The following is a 21,073-nucleotide window of genomic DNA, read 5'->3' as shown; positions in this document are numbered from 1 at the left end:
CTGGTAAAGCTGCTCTGTGAGTGTGGCTCTGCCTGGCCCTGGGACTTAATGGCCCCAGGACTGACCGAGCCTGGCACATCCTCTGATAAATCAGGGTGAGTTCATTCAAGTTAATTTATTTGTGAGAATAAATAGGAATCCAGAAATGCTGATTCTTCTTTGCAGCTGTTCACAATGGTCTCTTGGGTTTTCTGATCAGAAATGCTCTTTTTCGTGTGCTGGTTCTCTCCAAATGACAGTTCTGATCCCAAGTACTTGAGGGCCTTCCTGTGACTGGTGCTTTGCAGAGTGACTGGCACACAGTAGTGTGGTTAAAGGTGCACTGCTGCAGGATGCTGATTTTGCCAGTCTGAGCTGTGCCATGTGCTGCCCAGCACTGTCTGATGCAGCCCTGGGAAAATTCAGACGATCTCCAAGGGCAGCAGGAATCAGATGTGGAATCATGCCACTACAGTTGTTTTGTGTTTAATTGGTATGCAAAGCCAACTGGAAAGAAAGGTCAAAGAATAATTTATGACAAATGCAACAATTCTTTCTGGAACTTAAGTTTGCTCCAGCATTTCTCCAGCAGGAGATCCCAGGGCTAGGAATGGAGGGAAATTCCTAAACTAATTGACATATTCATTCCTCTCACAGCATCAAATACATCAGGCAAGTATCTGAGAGTTGAGTATCAGTTGCTATCTAATGGCCACTAATTTGGAGAGTTAGAGCTGCTGTTAAGGAGTTGCAGTAAAGTCACACATGCTGTGTTGCTGCCTTTTGTCTGGCAGGAACTTCTGAAGCCACTCTCAGCCAAATGAGACAGAGGAGCAGACCTTTAAAACCCTTGGAGTTCTACAGGCTTTATGAAAATCAAGGGAAGTTTCAGGAGACCTAGGCTGGGATGGGTTTTGCATAGGCAATAGTTTGGACCTGGCAGTGTTGCTGTGCTCCTCCAAGTCAGCCAGCACAGCCGGCTGCTTCCCCAGCAGCAACGAAGGGGCAGAGAGGGATGACAGCAGAACAGAGTAGAGATCTTGGGGCTGCCAGAGACTCACACTGAGCTGAATGGAGACTTCCAGCAGGGAAGAAACCAGAAAACTGTGAGAAAACTCTGGTTTGCTTGGTTAGTGCAGCAATTTGTTTGTTTTATTTTTTTCCAGAGGCATAAACCTGATCTTCTGTGTCCTGGTGTTTGCCCCAAACTGATGGTAGTTTTTGCAGCATTGGGACATTTACTGGCTATCCTTTCTTCCTGAACAGGCTGTGCATGTACCCAAAGACAGGAATCCTTTCTTCCTTGGCTATGCAAGTGATTTGGTAGGAACATGCACAGAGGGCTGGGTGTGCTAAGGCCTGGGAGCAGTTTGAGGAGCTGAAGTTTGGGGGTCTCCTGCCAAGGTGCCACCAGCAGTGTGGCAGTGGGGCTGTGGAGTGGTTGTTGGTCCACACAGGGAGCAGCAAATGCAGCTCTCAGGGGGACTGTCACACTGCCTGCCCTATAGCCTCCAGGTTTTGTTGCCTTACAAAAAGAAGCAGAACTAATGGAACAAAACATGCAATTGAGAGCTGCTGCTGCTGGAAGATCTGCACTCTCTTGATTGCACTGCCTACGTGAGGCACCCACGTGGAGTGCTCAGGGGATGAATTCAACCTGGGGGTGTTGCATCACAGAACTTTGATAAAACATTCTGTTTAAGACTGAGCCAATTCAGGGATGATTCATCTTTGTTCCTGCAAACAGATGCTGGTTTGGGCACTTCTTGTGTGCGCTGCTGGAATTACGCAATGGTGACATTTTTGGGGGTAAACAAGCCACTCCTTTTCCCGACTCACTGTACAAATTAGGTGTTCTGATTCCTGAGGCACCCTCCAGTTCTCCCTGACAACTCTTGCAGCCGAATGCATTTTTTTTGTTGTTTGGGAAACCACAGCTTTGTTGTTATTCTGAGGTTTCATCAGGGTCCTGTGCAATGACTTAGATATCTCAGGGATGTTTCCTGTTCCTGTGGGATCTATCCCACCCTATCCCATGTCCCAGAGAGGTGATTTTCACCCACCATGTATTTTAGCCAAGCTGTCGTGTTTTATTTTCAGTCAACCACTTAAGTGTTATACTGTGTTTCCTTCTACCTTTCCCACCACAGACTTTGCACAGCAGTAGTTGCATTGTAGTCATTACTGGTCCTTAGTGGCTTTGGTGTTTCTGAGAAATTCACGTTTACATACTCTATCTCTCTATACTGGGCTCCTTTGCTGATAAACATTTGAGTTGCTTTTGCCTCTTTTCAAGTTGTCTTCTGCTGGAGTTTATTGGCTAGAACCAATAAACTAGCTAGAACCCAGCTTTTGGGTTTGTCAATGAAAAAACACCCATAAATTCATATGCCTTTAATTTTTGTGAGCTACATGACTTCTCATTACTTCTTTTTTCCAGGGTTCAGGGATAAAAACTGGTGTTAAATTGAAGGATATTACTGGATTTAGAAATTGCTAGGAGAAAGATGCCTTTTACTTATTAACTTGGAAAACAACAGATTTTCCTAGCAGTCTGAAATAGCACTGCTGTAGGTATCTTTCAGTCTTTCTGCTGCTGACTGACAGAAGACAGCGTGAGGTTTGTGGTCTTTTATGGAGGTTAGTAGTAGTCTGGATCAAAAATGGAACCTGAGTGATTAGTTTCTCTTCTTTGGGTTCAGAGAGAGGAGAAAATAAACTGCAACTCAGATTTCTCTGACTGGCTTCATGTACCAGAAGTTCCTTTACATGAAAGACAAATATCTTTGTAAGAAAGCAAATAACTTTACCCAGCCCCTAGGAAGATTGATACAATCCTGTTTCCCTCAAAGGTTCTCAGCTAGCTCAGCCCTTCTCAGGCCTAGTAGGATTATATCAAGAAAGACAGGATAAGGATTCAAAAGAGGCTCTCTTACCCTTTTAGCTGCAAGTCCTTTATTCCAGGTTGATGTCCCAGGAGAGAGAGAGCTCCCGGGGGACAGGGGTCCCTTTTTCTCAGGGTCTCTGAGGGAGGGGCTAGCTGGCACACAGCCAATGGGGTCAGAAGGGGAAGGAAGGGTCAGACTACATGACAGGAGTTCCAGGGGTCCCTGAGGGAGAAGAAACCATTTCCCCAGGGGGATGTAACAGAAGATTTTATTTCTGCTTTGAGTATTTTTCAGAGTGAGTTTTAAATGGCAATGTTAAAAAAAAAATCCCCAAAGATGAAATTCCTGCCAGCTAAGTTAAGGCAATTAATCATCTAGTGGAAGCTTGTCGTATACATGAGGGAGAGATGGGCTTGTCCAGAGAACTACAAACTCAGCTCAGACATCTCTGCTGGGTGGGGAAGGGATGAGCGGATGATGTGAGCTGAACACTGAAATTCGGGACACCTGAAGTTAGGCAAGAGGAATCAAAGGGGATAAACAGCACTGTTCAGCTTTTGGGCACTGGCTAAACTACTCACCTTGACAGCAGCATCTCAAAAAAATGGCCTGTCCAGATCCAGTATCCTGAGGACACGGCCAAGCATTCACAGCCAGCAGCCCCATTTCCTTCCTTCATTTCAAGTGAAAGAAAACCAGGTAGGTCTGTAACAGAGACTGGAAGGCAAGGTGGGTTATGAACAGCAGCTCTGTGTATCGCACTCAGTTTCTTTGCTTTGTTGTCATCTATGGGAAGCCAGTAGGAAACAGATCTGTGAATCCCACTTGGATCTGCCGCACATTCCTGAGCTCTGCACTGTCCCAGCCAAGGAGCTGCTGGTGACAGCCAGACAGGGAAAGTGGGGAAGGACAAAGCACATACTTCCTCAGGCAGGTTTCTTCCAGCTGCCCAGGGACTGCTGGTCGCTCAGTGCCTCTAGGAGCAGGAGCTGCTGCTGGGTTCATCCTCCTGGGGACCTCCCACGCCCCAGTCCTGGCAACCCTCTCTCTCTGCTGTTCTGACACACGTGGCTCATTCCTTCTGCCTCAGCCTTTGCTGACAGCGGTTTAAGACCACAAGATCATATGATGGATGCTCCCTCTCCCTGTGTGATTACACAGGAGTGTCAGTGTGTTTTAAGAACAAAAAGCTGGGGTTTGGCTGGCAGCTGCTGAACTGCACTGGGCCTTTGTGTGCTGCAGGACCTGTGAGTGCAGAGTGTTTTCTCAAACATTTCATTAGATTTCTTTGTCTTCAAGGCAAATTTGTGTTTTCAGGCAAGAGCCAGATGCAGAGAAGCCCTATGGGCATTTCGGAGCATGAATCCCCTCCCTGTGCTCATTCCCTGCTTCCCTTCCCTGCTCATTGTTTTGCCAGTCAACAGGGTTAATAGAATGGACACAGACACCAATAGGAAGAATGTTCTTGTTTTACTATTAATATTGAGGCAAAACAGAAGTAAAAGGACACATTTAGTAAAACAATAAGATTCTTACTCACTTGGTTTCAGCAACAAGTAAAAATAAGCAAGGTAATGCATCTAATCATTACTGTATGAGTGGGAGAGAGAGAGTAGTGATTGAGGAAGATGCATCACCAATTGTCTGAGCACTCCAGCATCATGCAGAGTCCGCAGTGGCTGGGGAGCCCTGTTTTGCAGTGAGGACCTGGAGAACCCTTCCCAGCAACGGGGGAAATCCTACGCGGTGCGTCCACACGTACCTGAGGTCTCCAGATCACCCAAAGAAGGGGTCCAGTTTAAAAGGCCCAAACTGACAAATCCAAATGACTTGTTTACCTTTTTGTGCAGAAAACATCTGGTTCTGATGGCCCACTTCCTGACCAGCTGGGGACAGGGCTTGGCCAGAGCCCAGGCTGCAGCCAGGAGGATTTTGCCTAAAATATTCTACTGACAGGTCTCTAGGGATATCTGTAGGGAAGATTTCATGATATACCCAACACAAGGTTATACAAACCTCTCTACAACAGCCTGTTTGGCAGTAAGAATAACTAATATAAATGTTTTAAGCATCTATTTTTAAATAACCTTGATGGTATTGATAGCATCATGCTCCAGATTCATTTTATAAGTCAACTCAGACTTAGGCCTGCTGTTCAGGCCTTAGTATGTCACTCATGCACTGTTCCTGGGCTGGACTTCCCCCTGCTCAGGGACCAGCTTGCACACCCAAGCGTCCAGTGGAGGCATGAAAAAACAGCCTGTGTCCCCCCAGCCAGCTGGGCCTTCAGCTGCAGGAAGAGTTTGTGCAGGAGGTGTGTATTGGTCCTGTATGGCACCAGAGCAGCCCTTCTCAGCTGCTGGGTGTGCCTGGAGCACCACATCCTCCTCTAGACCAATCCTCTCAAGCCTGATCCAGCCCCAGAGCACTGCAGTGGAGGTGTCTGAGGGTTTGCCCTGTCCTTTCGTCTTATTTTCCATTAAGAAAGTAGAAAAAAGGCACAAATCGTGTTCTACAGTGCTGTACTCAGCAGATGGCACAGAAGTTTCTTGTTGTATGGGCTCTGACAGCTGCTGGAGGTGGCTGCAGAGCCATGGAAAATGAGTGTCAGAGCCTGTGGGCACTTGTGGGTCAAATATTTTTGCCCTGTAAAATCTTGGTGTTGTTTTAAACCACTGAAGTACAAATTTTGATTCTCTTTTTGGAAATAAAGGCAGCAGGAATACAGAACCCACCTCCTTTTGTGCAGCTTTAGTAACAGTGAATATATTTCTTGATTTAAAGTAATGGAATTATAAATTCATCCCATTCTGTCCATCCCTGCTTTGTTCCATAAGGCAGCCGTGCTGTCCTTAGAGTGGGAAGCAGCCCTGCCTTGGAAAGCCACTGAAACCAGTGGCTAAGCTGAAACCAGTATCTTGATCAATATTTTTCCAGTTAATCCTCAGAAGGGATAGGAGAGAATGGGCTAAATGATAAAGTAAAAGTCAGGTGAGTGACAAGCTTCTCCCCAAAACATCAATCAGACTTGTGGAAATCATTATCTTGGTCCAAACCAGTGCAAAAAGCCAACATTAGCCCCCAGAAGTACAGACTTGTGACTTCCACAATTTGGTGACCCTGGGTGACATCTAGAAGTACTCCTCTTCCTAATCCTTCAATTCTGTGGATGTTTGATTTGTGTTACAGACACACCATTAGTTCCTGGGAATTCCCCACAGGAAGTCCATTTAAGGACCAGTTGCTGGAAAGGTTCGCATTGCCACCTGGGGTTTCAGCTGCAATAGCTGAAAAAGTCCAGTCTGAGGGGCAAAAAGGGGATGTGTAAAACCAGATTAAAGGAAAATGGAGGCATGGCTTGCCCTGAAGTTGTCTTTGCACTTTCTCACTGGGTTGAACTGTTGAGGGCTGCCAGACTGTGACAGAGAGGCCAGGGCCAGGGACTGGTCATCTGTGAGATGGAATTGGGATAGACACGGGAATCCCACCTGTGGATGGGAAGGGCCCACGTGCCCCGGTGCCTCACCTGCACTGCACAGGGAGCAAGGGCTGTACTGTCCCCCTGCCCTGGCCCCTCTGGCAGCTCCAAAGAGGAGAGGACACTTCCTGCATGCACAGAGATACCTGCAGGGAAGGGACTTTTTCTGTTGCAAAGCGGATTTTTTTTTATCTTGAGCATGGTGAGGCCCTGGCACAGGCTGCCCAGAGAAGCTGTGGCTGCCCCATCCCTGGAAGTGTCCAAGGCCAGGTTGGGTGGGACTTGGAGTAGCCTAGTCTAGTAGAAGATGTCTCTGCCCATGGCAGGAGGTGGAGTGGGGTGGGATTTGAAGTCCAACCCAAACCATGCTGTGAGTTCATGATTTTCTCTGGAAGAACCCACTGCAGAATGCCCTTATAGTCAAATCTTACAACTGAATTCAACCCAAATGTCCTATTAATGGCATTTAGTGGGTGCTATGGGGTCTGAGTGAGCATTTTGCACAATATTCATGACAAGTATAGTCATTTTTAGCACTACTGGAGATTGCACTGATACAGGCAAGAGGAAGGCTCTGTTGAAACAGGCAAGAGGAAGGGTCTATTTTCTTTTCCAAAAGGAAAACAAAAGTAGGGAGAGTTGGCGATGCTTGCCCCAAGCCAGATGTGAATAAATCTTCATATCCTGAGCCCAGCCCCAGTCCTAATCCCCTGGTTCCCTCTGCTTGGGACCTGCTAATTAAAATCAAGAATCATTTTCTGGGAGAGATGAGTGGAGGATGGTCATAGAAAAGGAAAGGGGCCACCAAGTCAAGCAGAGTGACTGAGTCATACCTGTTACTGGAAAATGAGAGTCCTGAGGCCTGGCAACAGCTCTTAGTGTCCCCAGCACGGAGGAACCCACAGCTTGCAGTGGTCTAACATGAAGAAAGAGGAAAAATGTGTAGACTGTAGGGACAGCAATTGTCCTCCCTGCACGGTGCCATCCTCTCCTCAGCCCCAGGGTTTTGGCCATGGCAACTTCACACAGCAAAGCTTTCCCCCCTAGTGTGAAAGGGAGAACATGTCCAGAGCACAGGGTGTCTTGAACACTGCATGAAAAATACACCAGGGTGCTCAGGATGTCCAACACAGAATCATGGAATCATTAAGGTTGGAAAAAACATCTTAAGATTATTCAGTTCAACTGTTAACCCAGGTCCACCACTAAACTATGTCCCCAAGTGCCACATCTACATGTTTTTTTAACACTTCTAGGGATGGTGAGTCCACCACTGCTCTGGAAACCTGTTCCAGTCCCTGACCACCCTTTCCATGAAGAATTTTCTCCTAATATCCAACCTAAACATCTTACTCTGCCATTGGCTGGAGTACCACGTGGACACATGGACCTCTGAGCTGCTCTTTGAAAATCCCCAGGCATGGCCATCCTGCTGTGAACCTGCACAAAATCACCACTGGCCACCCCACAGCCAGCCCCACACTCTTCCCTGTTTCTGTCCCCCTGAGGAGCAGGGAGGCTCCCAAAAACCACATTCTCACATAAATGGCCCTTCACTGGAGACTTTTCCCCTGCCCACTCTGCCTTTTCCTGTCTGGAGGATGGGCTGCTTCCAGGTTGAAAATATGTTGAGTTTCTTAATTAGAAAAGTTTGCAGCTCAGAGTCTGGCTAGGATGGTCCCTTCCTCTACCCACACCACCCTGACCTGTCAGAGCCCTGGTGCTGGGTGATCCTGGGGGCATTGGCACCAAGGTCTGTGCAGTGCTCCTGGGCTGCAAGGAGCTCCCTTCCCTCTGCTGTGGGGAGCACAAACCAGGCTTCCCCAGCTGTGCTTCCCCAGTCGACAGCAAAACCTGCAAGGTAGCGAACATCTGCCTCGTAACAAACCCCACTGGACCCTGTGGGCAGGGACAGAGCCATATGTTTTCTTCCCTGGCATGAGATGTAGCTCAGGATGTTCCTGCTTCATCCCAAGGCCTCATCCAGATGCTCCCAGGCTTTTAAGGTTATAAAAAAATTCTGCCCTTCTCAAGCCCCGGTGCGAGGTAGTGGCCATGAGCAAACCAGCTGGGAGTGTCCAGCTCAGCCCAGCCTGGACTGCTGGCTGAGCTGGGCAGGAGGTGCTGGCACCACTCTGTCTATGCCAGGTTGCCTGGGACAGAGGTGTGTCATCGGAACACAGGACTCCCAGGTCCATCTCCTGGTGCTGGGTGGGCTCTGAGGGCTGGCTCCTGCCAGATCTGAGGGTGACCCTGCCTGGGCACAGGTCCTCCCAACCCTGCGTGCTCCTGGAGGTCTCCTGGCACCCGTTTGATGGGGATGAGCCTCCTGGCATAGGTGGGGGTGTCTGAAAAAGAAGGGGGACAGGCATTCTTCGGAAGAAGGCAGGAATTCAGCCAAAGTGTGACAGTGTGGCAGGAGGTCCTGGGCAGTGCTTTAGGGAGTGGGGCTGGAGGGGAGCCCGTGGCTGGAGCTGGGGACTGTGGTGCTCAGACCTGCCAGTGATTCAGCCAGTGACGTCTGGTCCTTCCTCCCCATGCCTGAACCTGGGGCCATTTGTGGTCATGCCTGAAGCCTCCATGAGGCCTGACCTGCCTGGCTGTGACTGTCCCTGCTCCAGATGCTCAGCATGGCTGCTGGGTGCTCAGCCCTCAGACGGGCTCTGCCAGAGGAGTCACTCCTCACCTGTTGTGTCCTGTGGGACCCGGCTCTTTGAAGTCCCCACCCGTCTGTCCTGCGGTGCATGACTCGGCTGTCAGCTGCCCAGGGACCCTTCCCTTGTGCTTGTCACGCGTTGCCTGAGCTGCCAACCACATCTCCATGCTCTCTCCATCTGATGTCCAGAGTGTTGGGGGTCTGAGCTCTGGGAAAGCACTTGGATGTTTATAGCCAACATCTGGAAAACCGTGTCCTCCCAGCTGCTGCCACAATGCAGCATCCCTGCAGCCAGGGCTCCTGTGCTGCAGCAGTGCCCTGGCCAAACCCTCTGCTCTGTGTCCAGCCTCAGGAAGGATGACAGCACTGGGGTTCACCCTGTGCTGTTGGGGAGCATCCTGGCTCTCTGGGATGGAGCCTGTCCCATTGGGGTGCACCCATTGCCTGCCTCTACCCATGATGGCCATTCCTTTTCTCACAGGGAGGGACTCTGGGGCACAGGGAGGGGAATGGAGCCTCACAGCCCTCCTCAGGTGGAAGGTTAATTCCAGTCTGTGCAGGTGCCACCCCACCATCTCTGCTACCACAGTGCCATGCTCCAAGATCATCCACATCTGCCAAGGTAACCACAATGGTCTGCAGGGCCCACGGGAGGGGGAGTGCAAACTGGGCACTGCCCCCCCCATCCTGGCACCTGCCCTCCCACCCCCACGTGGACTCACTCGCCTTCTCCAACAGCAGGTCAGGGCTGTGCTGGTGGGGTGGTAGGAGGCAGGACAGACAGACCTGGGGGGTGCCCTGCTCTGCCTGCCACCCACAGCACCTCTGGCTTTGCTGCTTTCCCCAGGCAGCCACGGGGTGTTTGATGGCCATGATAGGGACTCACGTCCAGGCGATCTGGCTGTGTCAGGACTGGTCCAGGCTGCACGCAGAGGAAGTTCTGAGGAGGTGCTGTCCTTCTCCCAAACCTGTCTGTCCTGCTTCTTGCTGCCCCTGACTCTGCTTGCCTGGCTAGATTGCTCAGGCCAGTCTTCTGCAGTTTTTGTCTCCAGAGTGATCCCCGGTGGTTTTGCCTGTGCCTGTCCAGGCTCCGCTGCCTGCTGGCAATGGAAAGGTCTGCTAGACGTGGTCCACGCTGCCACATGAACCCAGCACAGCCCCAGGCATGCTGGTGCCACCCACTGGGCCTGCTGGGGGTGGGCATGGAGGGGACCTTGGCCCAGGCGCTGACTTGGTCACTCTCCTCTACTGCTGCCTGATTCCAGGGCAGCAGGGCAGGCGAGGCACTATCCTCCGTGGGATGGTCAAATTGATTCACCTTTGTACTTCTTCAGATTTCTGTCAGAAAGAGGTGGTGATGAAAACACCACTTTTAGGTGCCTGGTTACTGGGTGGCACAGGAGCAGCTGGAGTCCTGCTGACTTCAGAAAGATCTTCCTAAAGAGAAGCACATTTGTGAGTGTCCCTCTATAATGGCCACTCCTTGAACTAGCCCCACTGATGCCAGCCTCATGGGGGGAGTGATAGTGTTGTGGCTCCATCCCATTTGCAGTGTTTGGGATGCTGAATAAGGCATATCTGAAATACTTTTTGGTAACTAAAAGAACGGTTTCTAGTCTCTCTATTGCTTTTCCACATTTCCCCCAACTCCCAGCCTCTGTCTCCAGCTTTACCTTCACACCACCTCAATAGATCCCCCCTTGAACAACACCTGGAGCAGGAAAGCAGGGATGGTGCTGGTGCCACCCAGCTGCAATCATAGCCATCTGTTGCATCACCTTGACAGCAGCCTCCAGGTGGAGAAGAGCAGGAAGTAAAAAGGGGTATTTTAATGACCTGAGTTATACACAACACACCAATTATCTGACTGGGGCGAAATGAGATTCACAGGAGAAGCAGCTCTGCAGGAGCCTTTCATCCAGGTGTGTGAGGGTTCCCAGGTGAGATGTTTGTAGCCAGAAAAGCCGCAGTGCTGCTGGACATACTCTTTCTGCTGTTGCTCTGCTCTCATTGCTTTAATTTGGATGAGACCAAGAAAAAGGTTTATTGGAATAAAATTCACAAGAACTTTGTTTCCTGGGAATAATGCCTGCCTGGGAAGGCATGCAGCAGAGCTGCCTAGGGAGGTGTTGCAGGGACATGGGGTTGTTAATGCAGAGACAGGAGCTGGATGAAGTATATATGGGTGATTTTTCCTGTTGGATCCATGTTTTGATCCCCCTCATTTTGGGTCAGGCCATAACAACCTTCCTGGTGTCCTTGCTTGGGGAAATTTCTCTAGGGTTAAACCGCACCCTGGGCACACAGGCACAGTCCCACACTAGTGCTGAAGATGCTGCCCACGTAATGGTACAGGAGAGGAGTGGAGTGAGGGAGTTATGCCTAGTGCTGCCTGGCTTCATCCCAGCTGCCTCTGATCAGCAGCCATGCACGTGCTTTGCTGGATGTGGGTCATGGTGCCCTCATCCAGGCAGAGTCCAGCCCTGTAACTTTGAGGAGTGGATGGCACACAGAGGAAGCTCTGCCCCCATCCCTCTGCCTGCCCGGGTCATGGGCAGGTGGGCGTGGTGACCCTTGCCTGCTGGAGCACTCTCAGCTCTGAGTCCCACAAAGTGCTGTTTCTCCTCCATCTCCAATACCCCTTCCGCAGTGGTGACCCCGCTCCCAGGAGGGGAAGGGAGAAGCCTCGCAGCAGCCACGAACCCCTGGGGTTGCCAACAGCAGCACTTCCCCATCCTCCATGTTACAGGTTCTCCTCCTCCACCAGCCAGCACCCCGCCCTGCACACCCATGGGACAATTCCCTGTGCTGGCCTCGCCTTCCAGCCCCTTCCTGGTCTCAGCTCTAATGATGGGGTGTCACAGTCCCATGAAGGACAGGTGAGGACAGGAATGCCTGGCGCTGTTTGTCAGAGCTTATCTGTACCCTGACACGACACTGTTTTTATGAAAGAAGTTATTCAAAAAGTCTGGGACATCAGGGGAGATCTGAGCACAGGTCCTGGAGGCTGTTTGTGTTTCTGGTGTTGCAAAACCAGCTCCCTTGGTGGCTGAAACTGGGTGGCTGCAGCTGGAGGTCAGGAAGGGCTGATGCAAGTTCAGAGCAGAAATGCTGGGGAAGCACCTTGGCTCCTGAGGGCAGTGCCATGGAGAGCAGCGACAATTCTTGTGCTCCATGCTCTGAGCTGGCTGGAAAAGTGTGCACTTACCTAAAAATCCACAAATAAAGTTGTCTCTGAGCATCGGTGGAGGAGGGCAGCCTTGTGCTCCAGGCGTGGCTTTGTTCCCGAAAGAGACCCCACTGCTGCAGGTGAGGCTATTCCTTGATCTGCTGCCAGCATTGGCAGAGGAGGATGCCAGGCTGCCAGGGCTCATGCGGGCTGCAGGCAATGAGCCATGACAACTTCAAAGGATCCTGGACCTTTTTCAAGGAAACTTTCCTATCTCATTTCAAAAAGATAGCAAGACTTGGCCCTATAAGACATATTTTATGAACTTCTTTCTGTCTTTGTTGGTCCTTATGCTCAGGGGAGGGTTTTTTAAATCCCAGGAGCTGGTAACCAAAAATCACCAAATCCCAGAAACATGCAGAGCTGATAGATCCATTTTGGTGCCCACCCATCTCCAGATCCCAGGAGATCTCCTGGGATAGCAATCCTCCAGTGCCTTGGGATCGCATGAAATTCCCTTTCTTCCATCCTGCTGCCCACTGGTGCTCCCCTCTCCTCCCATGGACCATGCCTGTTGTCCATGGAACATGTGCGTCAGGATGCTACAATCACTCCACACCTTCATGGGCAGGAGATGGGGAAGAGGTGGATCTATCAGGTCATGGGGTCTGGCAGGCTGCAGGTGGAAAAATTCCCCCTGGACCTGGTTTTAGTGCCTCAACCTGGGCAAGGAGAGACCCACTGGGGACATCCCATCTGCATGGTGCCAGAGGCAGCAATGTTGCATGAGCTGATGGATGCTGGTGGGTTCAGGGGTGCCTGGACCCCCCTTTCTGAAAGCTTCTGTAGCAGGTCACCATTCTGGTTTGGGCAGGGCAAAAGGAAGGGCTAGGCTTTTACAGGGCTGTAAAGTGCCAGAAAACTGGAAGTTTTCCCACTGTGCTGTAAATGGAGCTGAATGACCTGACTCGGATGAAAGGAGCCCTTGCCTGCACCTTCCTCTCTGGCTTAAACCAACTGCAAAGTTGGTTGTGAAGTTCTGAGTGAATTGAGGGGTCTGATGGCTGTGGGATTTTGGTTGGTCTCACTCCCAGCAGGATCACCTGTACCTTTGCCCTCCAAAAGCCAGTGCAACCTTCTATGGAAGTTCCATGTGCCTGGGGTTGTACAGAGCTCAGCTTACTGCCTCCTCCTCATCCTGGGAGCACCTCCAGGGATGGGAATCTTGGGCACTCACTTTGGGTGGCCTGGGAGCTGAGGCAGAACGAGGTGGGGCTGTAACCAGCTGAGGTATGACAGGAACCTGCTCTGAGCATCTTGGCTGGGACTGTGGACCTTTAAAATTCTGTCTGCAAGTGACACTGAGCCCTGTGCTGGGCTGGCCAGGCCGCAGCTGGGGCTGAAACGCTTTTGTCTATATTTAGTGCATTTTTCAGATAACCCTTGTTCTATTTTTGGGCTATGTGCTGACTTAGGGCCCCTTGTTCCTCTTGTGCTCAACTGTATCACAGGTCAAAGCCTCTCCATTTTTGGGATCCTCAGGTACTCAAAAACTTGGAAGGGGGTTAAGGAGAAGTCAGGCAAATAAGGTTTTTGGCTTCTTCTTTAATATTCAAAAAAAAAAGGTGAGAAAATTGTTTTTTAAGGCATTTTGATGGAGCAGCTAAGCCTGGAAACCATGAAAGGTCTTTGCTAACTCTCCTTCAGAGAGAAAGAGACTTTCAGAGAAGCAGAAACCTGGACTTCACGTGGGAGAGAATGGGAGAAGGTGCAGGGGCATCTTCTGCCTGGGGTGGTTTGGTGGTTCTTGAGGGCTTCATCTCCATGTGCAACATGGAGAGTGCAGAGGGATCCAAGGGCAATTTCAGTGAGGGGTCCTTATAAGGCAGTGGTGGCTGGGCTTGGTGACAGCCACCCTCCTGGTGGGAGAGCTTGGCTGGCAGGACCAGCATGCCTGCCAAGACCTGATGGAAATGCCTGAGAGCAGGAACCTTCAAGCAGCCTGTGTTTTGCTCTTTTTAAGGTCAGCTTCTTGGAAAGCACCATGCTTGGGGAGGCCACCATCCAAGGAGCAAAGTGACAGGCGCACGTGTCCCCAGCATCCCTGTGCCACGGTGACAGGTCTCGCTGCTGTGATGGGTGGGGCAGAGCAGTGTGGTGACACAAGGGCGCTTCACCTGCCTAGGGAGGTCCTGAGCAGCAGAGCCACCATGCCCTGGAGTAGTGCTGGCCACAGCCAGTGCAGTTCTCCTGCAAGCTACACCAGACCAGTGCCTCCACCAAGCTTGATCCAGGCAGGGGAAGCACTGCAGAGCTGTGTGTGGCTGCATCTGCCACCACACACACTCTACCTGCACCCAGATGACGTTACCCAGAGGCACGGGGTTACCAGGGATTGTGGGTATTTTAAAACTCCTCTGTGTATCAAAGGTCTTGGGATGGTGCCCAAAGAGCAAAGGAAAAACTTTCCCCTTGTCCTCTCCTCAAATTTGGAGTCCCATCTCCAATATCACAGTGATCCTAATTCCTCTGCTGGCTCTAGGGGAGGGTGACATGGTTCTTCAGCAAGGTGCCAAGGTATACACAGTGGGACTCTGCCTCTCACAGTGTCTGGGGGAGGATTTTTAAAATGCCACAGAGTCCTTGAGGGCTCTCAGTCCTGTCACCCAGCTCTGCAGTGTTTACCTCCACCCCAGCCTGGCATGGTGAGACCGGATACACCCTGCCAAGGTCACCCCAGGGCTCATGGAGGGGCAGAACTGCTGTCTCCCATCTCCTCTGGGGGTGACCTCGGCCCCATCCTGCAGGACCCGACCAGCATGGCAGAGCCTGGCTCACCCAGCACCCCACCACGGCAGGATACCTCTCCCTGCCTCTGTACTGGGCTGCTGGAGGGTGCCCTGCCAGCACAAGCAGGTGCTTGGCAGCACCCAGAGCAAACACGACCATTAACACTGCCCATCCATGACTGCCAGCATGTGGGGTGGCTTGTGCTCAGGTTTTCAGGAGCTGGCTGTACACGAGGCACAGCTCTGTACAGAGGGGCATGCTCCTGGTCATGCACAAGGCAGCACGGCTGCAAGATGGTCTTGTTTCGTGCCTGTGGGAGATGGGCAGCAGGAGGAGAACCAGAGACAGGAGGAGACCAGGACTCTGGTGGCCTGATTCATCTGAGACCTGCAGGCACTATGGCCAGACGTCCACCAGCTCATCTCTTGTCAGGCATCAGATGTGCAGTGATGGGCTGGGAAGTTTCTCCACAATGGCCCTGATGTGGCTGTGCACTGCAGTGCTGCCTCCCCAGGCCTGTGCCTGTGGCTCAGCCTGAGGGAGTAACTACAAACCCCAAACATCTCCATGTGTCTAGAAAATGGAGCTTGGCCATTTGCAGCCAAATTCCACCCCCCCTCTCCAGATCGCCATGCCTGGCTGGCTGTAGCAGTGGTCCCATATTTTACACTGTTCTGGTGTAGGAACTGTGCTCCTTCTCCAACCAGGGCCATGACCGTGACATATCCATGCCTTTGGTATTGCCCCCAAGCAGAGTTGCTGGCCTGACTGGAAATATCCCCAAGCTAATTTTAACCTGGGTAGTGGTGTATTTTTCAGGTCATTGGGGTGGGTGGTAGGCAGGGCTTGGACGGGTGTCCTGGGGACATGCCGCGTGCAGGGATGTGCACACACCGGTGTCTGCACAGACACTGGGACTCAGGGGAGGAATCCTGGGCATGGTCACAGGGGATCTGTTCCCTTCATCTCAGCACAAAACCAGACTGTGGATTAAGAGGAGACTTTAGTGTTCCCTCCCCTCCTCAATATAGCAAAACCTACACAGGACAGGACATTTATAGCTGCCCTCCCTTATTGGGAACTCTCTTGGGTTTCACTCCAGGGTGACACCTGGGAGCAAACTCCGGTGCTGCTGGAGGCAGCTGAGAGGAGGTTGCAGAGTCCTCCTGCCCTGCACAGCCCCAGGGTCCCTGCAGGCTGGGCCCAGCGTTGGGCAAGTTGAGGGCACGGTGGTGGTCCCAGGCACCCGGGGCACCTGCCTCATGCCTCTCAGAGCCATCTCATTTCTTTGTGAGCATCAGGGACAGGAGGTCTGGCGTCACATCACTGCTGTGCCATCTGTGCCATGAGACTCCAAAGACTGCCTGGTCCTTACCACATCCACGGGAGCTCAACAAGGAAGAAGATTCCCTCTTTTGGAGAGATGCCATATGGAAACTGGTGAACTTGCTCCAGGCTGTCCATCAGCTCCCCAGTTCCCGCATCTCCTTTTTTTCACTCCTGGCTTTACAATCTTTTTTCCATGAAGGAGATAAAGTGATTCTCAACAGGGCACTGAGAGCAAGGGTCTCTCCAGGGAGAGACTGAGCCAAAGGACAAAATGGCCAGGGAGATCCCAGTGGGGCAGGAATCCTCCCAGCATCATGGACCAGGGAAGGACATAAAGAAAGCTGCAGGCAGAGAGTCCCTGTCCCCAGGAAGACCCAGGCAAGGCTGAGGCTTGAGGTGCAGGAGCAGTGAGGTCACTGCTCAGCCAGGGCGCTGCAGGTTCCCTCCTGGCTGCCTCTAATTTTGGGACAGGAAGCTCAGACACTGTCGTGACATGTCATAGTCTGAAGACAAAAGAAGAGCCAAGGTGACTCAACACAAGGACAACCATCAGCCCAGCTGGAACAGGTCCCCCAAGGCTGAGGATACCACTGAGTGGTGGATGAGCCCATCCTTGTCCCAGGGCTCCTACTCCAGCACGAACAACTTAGATTGTTAAAAGTTCACCCATTAGGAAAGGGAAAGCAGAGCAAAGCTGGAGCTGGTGACCTCGCCAGGGCAGCTGAGCACAGCATGGCCATCCCAAGGCTGTTCCCACCAGTTCCTGCCAGCACAAGGTTGCCAGCCCATTCCCAGGATGCTCTGAGGAGCCCTGCCCCTCCACATCGGGACAAAACCAAACTGCAGGACAGAGAATTCCTCAGCAGGGGGTGATGGGTTCTTTTTTCCTCATTTACTCAGACCTTCTCATATAAGGATGCTAATGGTCAGGCCATTTGGGTGCAGTTTGGGTGGAAGCACAGGCATCCAGAGGAAAGCCTGGTGGAGCAGCCTTGTCTCTTGACTCCAGAACTGGGCTGTGTCACCATGTCATCATGTCAGCATGGTGGTGTCCAGCAGCAGTGTCCCCTTGGACACCGGCTGCTGGGGAAGGTGTGGTATGACCCTGTATCATGAGGTGAAAGGACCAAAGAGAAGGAGCATGTCTGAATGGTACCAGCAAAGTGCAGAGAACTGGTCCACCTCAGACACACCACCTTGACCAATCTCCAGCAAGCCTTAGCTGAACAATCAAGGCTGGGCAGCTACAGAAGAATGATTTTCTACCCTGTAATTTTCCCATCCCCTGGAATGGAGGACCCGGGTTTCATTTTATTTGATTATGATTGTCCTAGCTTGAATTCGAGTATAGGAAGTTCCTGCCTCTGTCCCAGGGAGGGATTTAAAGTAAAATTGGTACAAATATATAAGACTATGAACAGATGAAGGTGAAGATTAAGTCCTCCATGGTGAGCACTACTTTGTGACTCAGCCCAGACAGGCTCACAGTTCCGGATGTGCACTCCTGGGCCTCAAACAAATCCACATTGAACTGTGGGAGGCCTGGCCAAGGGATTGAATGGTTGCTCTTTTATTCAGCTTCAGCCCAGCCTTTTCTTCCACTCTTGCTATAGAGGGCTGAGCCTACCCAGCCTGGGTGGATCCCAGGACTCAGCACTGCTCTGCAGCAGGACCGACTGCCAAAACTGCATCTTGCACAAGACAAATATGTGGCAGGAGTCAAAAGAGCCAGAAGTGTTGTTGTGTGAAAGGTGGCAGTTTCCAGGGTTCATCCAACCCAGACACACACAGGGCCCCAGCACCATCACAGCATGACCTGCCCTGACCCCATGGGTTGCAGCACCTCTGGTGATAAAGGCATGACCAGGCTTGCACTTCTACTGGCCTGGGAATGGCTTAGGCAGGATTTAATTTTGATGTTAAAGAGCCCCTGAAAGCTGATTCAAATGGTAATCTTACTTTTGAAACACAGACTTGAGAGCAACTTGGGAACACACTTGAATAAAGCACCACTCACTGGGCACAACACTGGGCACTTCATGGCACCTGTTTGGAGGGGGCCACTTCAACCGAGGAGCAGGCAGAAGAGCCAGAGACGTGTGATCCAAACCCTGGAAAATCCAACTGTCCTGATTTATAGAAGCTATAAAGCCATACCGTCAGCAAAGCTCCTCGGGAGTATCAGTGTCTTGGGGGACTCTTGAGTGCCAAGGCTCCCAGGGGTCCTGGGTCCTTGTCCAGCCTGCTTGGAGTCAGAAGGGCTACAGGAAAAGCAAGCCTTGAGGCAGGGTCCGTTCCTTTCCTCCACACCATTGTGTGCCCTCTGGGCTAATGCACACTTGATGGAACTCACACTTCTGTCTGTGGAGAACAACTCCCCCATGGAGAACACCCTCCCCATGGAGAGCACGCTATCCTATGGAGCACATCACTCCCATATGGAGCACATCCCACCCCTGTGCAGTACACATCACCCCTATGGAGAGCACCCTACCACTATGGAGCACATCCTACTCCTACGGGCACAACCCCTCACTATGGCTTGTGGCGTGAGCTCCTTTGGGGTGAGGCTGGGGGACCCTGGAGGCAACAGCTGCTGCTGGGGAGGTGGGGAACGACGAGCCTCAGGGCATTGTGAAGGCCAGGGAGCAGGAAGGGCCAGCCGTGTCCCACCAGTGGAGGGGCACGGGGCAGCAGGGTGGGCAGGCTCCTTCTCTTGTCGTGGTGTTGAATGTTGAAGCTCGGTATCAGTCACTTCTGAGGAGACCCATCAGGACCCACTGTGGCCGGTGGCTGTTAATGGGGCAGCAGTGGTGTTCCCCCTCCCTCCTCCTGCAGTGCAGGCAGGGAGAGTGCAAACATTTGCCTGCTCCCACCGCCAGGCTCTGGCGGGGGTACCGGGGGTGGGGGGTGGCAGTGGCAGGGGATGACAGGGTGCTGCAGTGTCCAGTCCCACACCATCCTCTTGCCTCACAAACAGTGACCCCGGCTGCTGCACCCTAACCGGCAAGGTTACTCCATGCTGAGACACACACCCCAAAATCGCCTTGGGTCAAATTACTGGGCTCATCTCACCAGCTGCTATTTCCTTCTGTCCCCAAGCCAAGCGAGTAGCTTGTGGAAAACAAGGAGGTGTCAGTCCAGAGTATCCTGAGTCAGAGCGCCGCCGGGCTGGGATCACGGGGCCGCTCGTGGAGGGGGCTCAGCAGCGTCCCCAGCCAGGAGGGACACCCCGCCCCAGCTGCGAGATCACTCCCCCAAATATCTGCCTCCCTGGGCAGCCTTCCCGACCGGACACTGCTGCCTGGCCCAAAGCCGGCTTGCAGCCCTGTTTTTCAAAGTTGTTTTGGTGTCCCCTGGCAGAAAGCTGCTGGTGACCCAAATTCTAAATATAGAAGCGAGTCCATTTCTTATGTGACAAATGCAAAACCTCCGTCCCACGTTCATCTTTGGGAAATAGGTCTTTTTGTCAGAGAACTGCAAATGTAACACCCAGATTTCTTTCCAGTGAGGTCACCTCCTGGCTGTGGCCATTCCCAGAGGGTACTCACAGTATTTGCTCTAGGTAAATTCCTCCATGCTCCTTCACTGCTGGAAAGCCACACTCAGAGCCTCCGGCAAATCCCAAGCTCTTCATGGACCATCCTCATCTCAGGATCTGGACAGTTTCTCTGGGATGGAAGTGCATCATGAGGGCCAGCCTGCTGCCATCTCCCATGGCAGAGCAGCTGGGGAGCCAGGCCCCATCTCTTCTCCTCACCCTTGGGTGCTACATGGGTTGTGGGTATTTGTGGGTGGCACAAGGAAGTTTTATGGGGTTGTAGGGTGATGGTTGATCCATAGGTATATCATCAACCATCTGCTCTGCACTTCACTTAGATTACTGCCTCTCATGCAGGCCATGCAGCACAGAGCAGCTCCTCCCCACTGCACAGCACATCCCTGTCCCACAGGTGTCCTGGGAAGGAATTGTCCACAGCCTTGAAAAAATCACAGGTTCCCTGAATGCCTCACAACTCTTCTCCAGTGTGGACCAGAGGTCTCTGTGCCCACTGGGGGCTGGGAGCCAATGCAAAGCCCTGTGCTGGGAGCAGTGGGGTGCTGGCAGCAGTGGGGTCCCAACCACCAGGCAGCAAGTGACCAAAGTTGGTGACAACCTCCATTTATCACTCACCTGAGCCACACTGTATCCACACAGCCCTGCCTCTGGCAGGGGCTGAACCAAGTCCTTCACCTGAGTGTGTGTCTAGCTGGACACAGCTATATCTCCCTACCAGCATCCCTTTGATGCCAGCAGAGAGGAGAAGAGAAGAGGGAGGGGACATTGCTGTGGAGTCCTGTGGACCTGGGATGGAGACCACCTGAGCAAGCCAGGTCTCAGGCATCTCTGGGAGGGGCAAGGCAGTGGGGGAGAAGCTATGCTAAGCCTGTGCCTCATGGACCTTACTCTGGCCACCAAACCCCAGCAAGACACTGAGATTCCTCAGGGACAGATAGTCTTTCCCAGTTTAAGTGAGGAGCACACCTCTTGTCCCCAGTGCCACTACTCAAGGGACCAGAGAGGTTCCCAAGGAGATTGATGAGGATTTTTAATGATGTGAAACAGTGCATGTTGCATTTTCTTGATCTACAACACAGACAAACAACTTCAGGCAGGAACTTCCAGACAAATCCATTCCAAAGGACAAGTAGCATGGAAACAGCCATCTGAGGAGCTGAGGTGTGGCACATACAGACACCAGAGGTGTGTGTGGGTGATTGGTGGCACCTCCCAGTCCTCTTCA

This window comes from Prinia subflava, chromosome 8 (assembly GCF_021018805.1).
Source record: "Prinia subflava isolate CZ2003 ecotype Zambia chromosome 8, Cam_Psub_1.2, whole genome shotgun sequence".
Taxonomy (NCBI): domain Eukaryota; kingdom Metazoa; phylum Chordata; class Aves; order Passeriformes; family Cisticolidae; genus Prinia; species Prinia subflava.
The sequence above is the reverse complement of the archived record's forward strand: the minus strand, read 5'-3'. Positions refer to the sequence as shown.